Consider the following 6188-nt stretch of genomic DNA (forward strand, 5'->3'; position numbering starts at 1 on the left):
TCAGAAGCTTTAAGATAAAAAATATATATATATATATATTGAAATATTCTGGATGCATCCTTTTATACACATTTCCTCATAATTCAGTCAGATGCACTTGATATTTTTTACAACATGTGGGACCCCCCCTAGAATTTAAAATCAAGTTATGAGGATCCGAATAAAGCTCGGCTGCACAGCCACACAAAGTGGTTGGTTACAATATTGAATCTGATTTATGCTATTCGCATTCAGTTTAAATGTATATCTTTTTTATTATTATTATTGTGGCTTTAAAATTATAAACATATCTCTTCCAAAATCTGGGATGTGAGCCGTGGTCGTCATGACAGCGTAGTTTGGTGTAGGTGACTGTAAAATGGCTGTCACAGTGATGATCGGGTCTTTCCATTCGGTCTCACACATGCAGCAGAGGCAGTTTTAGGTCATCACATCCTCTCCCACTATTTTTTTTTTCTCCTCTATCCCTGGATCTATTTTCCAGAGCCATTTTCACCTTCCCCCACCAAAACAAACACACACACACACGGATATATTTTCCAATACTTCTGTTTTATGTTTGACCTTCAGTGTAAGCATACATCAGAATTAATTTTTCGCTTTGTTAGAATTCAAGGAGTGTATGTACATGCACATTATTATCCCATTTAGCCAGGATTTTTGAGACTGTTGATGTGTTATGTACATATAATGTAATGTATATAATGTATAAAAAGCCATATAAGCCCTTAACCAGGTTTTGAGATACTTGTAAGCGATTTTCTGAGAGAAACTGGGAGAGTGTGGCATGTTAAACCCCTTATCCAGGCTTTCAAACACCGTCTGCTGTCCATGCAAGTTCCTCCTCAACCATTAATAGTAGAAGTTAGTCACTAGAACAGAATATACCAGAAACTACAATAAAAAAAAATGCGTAGTTACATAAAGAAAAAGTGTTTACCAACTTGCCACTCTTGTTTTAAAGGTAACCAGATGGAGAATTCAAACTGTTGATTATGTATTCAGAGTTGTTTTAGCTCTGCTTTTGTCTCTACCAACTCCTGGAGGAAATATCTGGCTCTTTAACTGCTAAAGGCTCCAATGTGTTCACTAGCTCGTCGCTAACTTTGTCAAAACAATGATCTCCAAGATGTTAACACACCGAGCAGCTAAAGGAAACAGCAGCATCATGTGAATCCTTTCCACATTACACTTTTGACACAGTTTTTATTATAAAAACTTTTGTGAGTCCAGCTTTTGTTTTCTCTTGTGTGGCCTGTGTGTGTGTGTGTGTGTGTGTGTGTGTGTGTGTGTGTGTGTGTGTGCAACAGGAAAAAAAAAAGCCTGAGATTGTCTTTGCCTGGCTCAGCATGATCACTTTCAGGCTCAGTCGGGCAGAAAAATGTTTGAGCTCCCAAAAAACATAACCCTCAGCCCCTCGGGCCATGCGCCTGCCCTCATCACTAGCTGCCCTTCTCTGCCCTACAGCCCTTATCCCCATCCTGCGTCAGCCTCTTAAACACCCTCCCATCCCTGCTGATTTTCTTTACATGCCCCCCATCAAAACTCTCCCACCCAGGAAACAAAAGCCTCCGTCACTCTCTTCTGAAGACTCCAAGGCCCTCTCACCCATCTTCCCCAATCAGAACCTCAGACCCCCCACCCACCCTTTGCCATACAAACCCACGGCCTTTCCTCTTTGCATTGTTTCACTGTGGCCCCTATTGTCCGAGCAAAAAAAAAAGAGAAAGTTGAGAGGGAAGGGAGGCAGAGAAGAGAGGGGGGTGGGGGGGAAGGGGGAGAATGTGCCCTCTCTGTTCTCTGGGCAGGAGGCGTCCACCCACATCAGGGTGTGGAAATTCCGCTGCAGCTTCCTGCTTTTCCTCAGTCTTTTCCTTTTACTCCTCTCAATCAACTCTGTCATGTTTTCTCCTGGCATCTCGAACCTTCCTGCCTCCTCATGCGTAGGATGAAATGACACCAAGCATGTCTGAAGCGTTAAAACACTTGATGATTTGATTTTGTACTTGAGGTTCTGGGAACAGGTGGCAGCAATGCCATTTGTGGCTGAATTATCACATTATTATATATATCGGGTTGTTTTTATTTAAAGCCAACTACAGAGTTTTGAGGGAGAATATGACCACAAACAACAGGACAGGAAACATGAGGAAATTTGCAGTGTTATGGTTACTCAAATCTGTAAGGTGTAGCAAATCGTAATGACCCAAGAGGAGCGTGGGGTCGTCTGTCTGACTTTTGTTTACGATCCTTGTTTTGCTAATAACTGCAAAATGTGAATTTATATTAAAAGTCCAACATGCAATCTCCTTTTAGCTCTGGTTTGGCCACCACCATTGAGAGAAATATCAGCTCTTCAGTCCTTTAGTTGCTAATGATGTCTAACTTTTGATGCCGAGCAGATAACGTGCAGTCAGAACAGAGCTTTTTCACCAAAGGCAACACTTAATGAGAGCAGTATTATAGTATAAAATATTATTAAAATTATAGAGCTAAAACAGTGAGCTGAAAGATACTAAAAAGCCCTGCAGGACTGAGGGGAACTGCATAATTATACCATTTCTTTATCTCTCTGCTCCCTCTTCCATCACTCCCCACCTTCCATCCATCTTGCACCCATCTCCATGTGAGGGCTGTGATTTGCATATTAGAGGCTGTTGGGGTGTATGTGTGACACCTGTCGTCTGCAGAAGTAGCTTCTTCTTCTGTTTTTTTTTATACCATCAATCTCCCTTATTATTATGGAGACCATGCTAAAGCCCCTGCAGGTTTGCAGAGAGCTGATGTGATTACAGATGACAAGCTCACATCTCACTGGACCCCAGCCTGCAATGTGTGCACCAAAATCCCAATTGAAACCTCCAGTTGTCATTGCGCTGTCTGCCATATTGTTAATTTAGGTGTTGTTCTGTACCATGTTATGAAAAGTTGCCCCAAATGTCAAATTTCGTCCTCTTTTCAAGACCAAACCTGAATCTTTAAATTCTGATAGTTATAAAACTGCAGAGAATGCAGGGTATGCTTTTGAATTTTAAAAGTATTTGGCCCGCACGAATTACGGCTGTCGTAGTTCTTTTTAGCTGTGTACAGGTTGGCAGCCATAGCGAAGGTGTGATCTGACATGACACCAAGACATATGTGATAGGCACATAAAATAAATTTCAGGTAATTTATAATCATTTACACACTGTTGTATACAATACAATCATTGTATTTTTTTCTCCTAATGACAGAAAGTTGCCTTCACGAACAAAAACCATGAATTCTAGTGTTTAGTTTAGACTTTCACAATGTTTTTCATCCATCCTCATTTGGCCACCGCAGTACCTTGTGCACAGAGAAACTTGTTTCTGATTGGCTGGCAGGCAAAGGGCATTCAAGCTATAATGAAGTGTGGGTAACAATTATAACAGTACTTTTGCTTCATAACAACTCTCATCACGACGCTCAGGCGGCTGTACGCTAGCTGCCCTACACTAAATGTCAGCCATTAACTACCCAGTGAACATAGTGGAGCATTTAGCAGCTACAAAGTCTTAAAGAGACTGAATATTTGAATTCAATTTGTCACGTGGCCCAAAACGTGACTTTGACTCTTACATTAAACCTAAATGCATCTTCAAACCAAACCCTCATACTTACAAATGTTTCATGAAATGCACATTCTACAGTGTTGTGAGCATGGTGACAGCAAAGCACTGACAGCACACGGTTTATCTCTCAAGTGCATCCAAATGCAGATGGTTTGTCCATGAAGGTCAGCCGTGGACCTCATCTAACAGCCCTAATCAGGCACAACAAATCTGCAGGGAAAGCAGTGTGATAAAAACACATAAAAACACACCAGAACATGCACACGCACACATACACATCATCCAGCTTAAAGCTCATGTATATGAGCAGCGCTTTACTTTGCATGAGACTCAAAATGTACAAAAGTGTGTGTTGGATTATTCTGCCAGTCTTAATGGATTTCTTCAAAGGACATATGTTTACGTTGTGATTGCTGCTTTAAGGCCGCAGTCACATTAGTGACATGCCTCAGACTGTCTTGACTTCTGTGAATTACAACATGTGGTAAATTGTGAAACATCATTAGCATTTGCTAATGAAAAAAAAGACAGATATGTAATGTAAGACTAATTATTTTGTTGCAAAATGAAGTTTTTGAAAGATTTTGGGGTCTTGACCTTGCTGTCCATATAAAAAGGACCCTGGGCAGGGGCCATACAGATGGCAGCCAATACGCTATAGATAGACTCCATTGTTTTTTCAGGACAAAGAAACTTTCTTTGACCTCCACAATCTGCCATTGTCCAGCACTTTCCGTGAGCTGGGGCCTGCGGACTACAAGGATACGACTTCACACACACACACACACACACACACACACACACACACAGTAAATTCTTGGTATTCTCTGGTGGACTCCAATCTGTTTCACAGTGTCCTCAAGACGTCAGCCAGACCTGAGAAAGCATGAAAAGTCCCTTTAACACACTGAAGTCCACTGCCATTAGACACACTGATAACACATGAATATGTGTGAAAGTGCATGATACGGTCCACAGAGGTTATCTAAAATTAGAAGAGGAAGCATGTTTTTAGTGTTACAGCAGGACACTGGAGCTTCTTTGACGAGGCTAAATAACTTCACAGGAGGGGAAAAGCAGAGACGGTGGAAATAAATCATCTAAGAGCTGCAAGTGATTTTCTCATCAGTTGATAACATGTCACGGAGCAGTGACAAAATCAATCACAATTACACACACAGGCCACAAGAGTGGCATCTTCAGATGTCTTATTTTATCTGACCAGTAATCCAAACCCAAAGATATTCAGTTTACAATGAGATAAAAAGCGAGAAAAGTAAAAACAAAAAAACAGAAAATCTTTTTTTGTGGCTGATTAAGTTTTTATCAGTATTGAAATAGCATGAGCATGTTTTCCTTCTCTTTCTCTTCTCTCTTTGCTTCTCTTGTTGCACATATAATTTTATTCTATATTTAATGATTGTTTTGTTGTTTTGAGAAAATGATTTGTGACTAAGTATATAACGTATTTTTATCTTTCCAGTCACGGTGTACTGGGTTTTGTTATGTTAAATAAATATTTTTGCTTAGTTTTTTTGCCCTCAGTTATGTCTCATATTTGCTAAACTTCAAAGACAAAAGGAAAAACTAAAGTAATTTTAAAAAAAAAACAAAAAACAAGAAGATTATGAGGATATAAATAAATAAAAACTGAGCCAGGACTTGACTAAAGATCCTTAAGTGGAACAGTTGTTTGTTGTCAGAGCCACCCTCGGGCACAGTTTAAACCTCAGCTTACTGTGTCCAAATTTCATAACTTCATAATAGTGAAACACTTAAATCTGTCCTGAGATCAGAATGGAAGTTAATTTCACTTTTCATATCTCTTACTGCCGTTGAGCAATGCTAGAAAGAAGCACTCATATCCATAGTTATTGCAGGTATATATATATATGTGTGTGTGTGTGTAAATGCTTTCCAGTCTTCTTTTTCAAAAGACCAGCAGATTCTTTAAGTACCAAAACCCCAAAAGCTGGATTTGTTCCTTCTCCATCTCAGTTTAGTGTAGGAGGTACATCATATGCCAGTCCTTTAAACATTACAGTATTAACATGTGGCATTAGCATATGACTTGACTACATTTGAAGGTCAGAATAACAGTATGTATCTCAGGTGTGGAGGATATACATTTTCAGACAATACATCCAATCCAAATCCAATTTGTTCCACATAAAACCATGAAAATGCACTGAATTCACAGCAGGAGAAGAAGGAGCCGGGTAGCGGGGGAAGCTAGTCTTTTATCTCACTAGAGTAAAGGTAAAGGTGGTAAGAATAGTAAGGAGAGTCAAGGTCGAATATGTTATTGAGGCAATCTTGCCTGCGCCTGCGGGACTGAGCCAAGCTGTATTTTATATTTGGGAAATTCCTGAGGATCAAAAAGGCTGGGGAATGTCGTGCCAAAGCTGGTGCACGACAGTAACACTACACTTGATTGGACACCTTAGATGTCAACAGAGATAAGTCACTTTGAAATTGTGTCAGAGGTGAGTCTCTTCAACCTTATGTAAACTTTGCATGAAGCACAGAACAACATGTCATTCTGTGCTTGGATGGAAACTAATGAAGTAGATGCTTTACAGGAGGACTTCAATT

This window comes from Scatophagus argus, chromosome 22 (assembly GCF_020382885.2).
Source record: "Scatophagus argus isolate fScaArg1 chromosome 22, fScaArg1.pri, whole genome shotgun sequence".
Classification (NCBI taxonomy): Eukaryota; Metazoa; Chordata; class Actinopteri; family Scatophagidae; genus Scatophagus; species Scatophagus argus.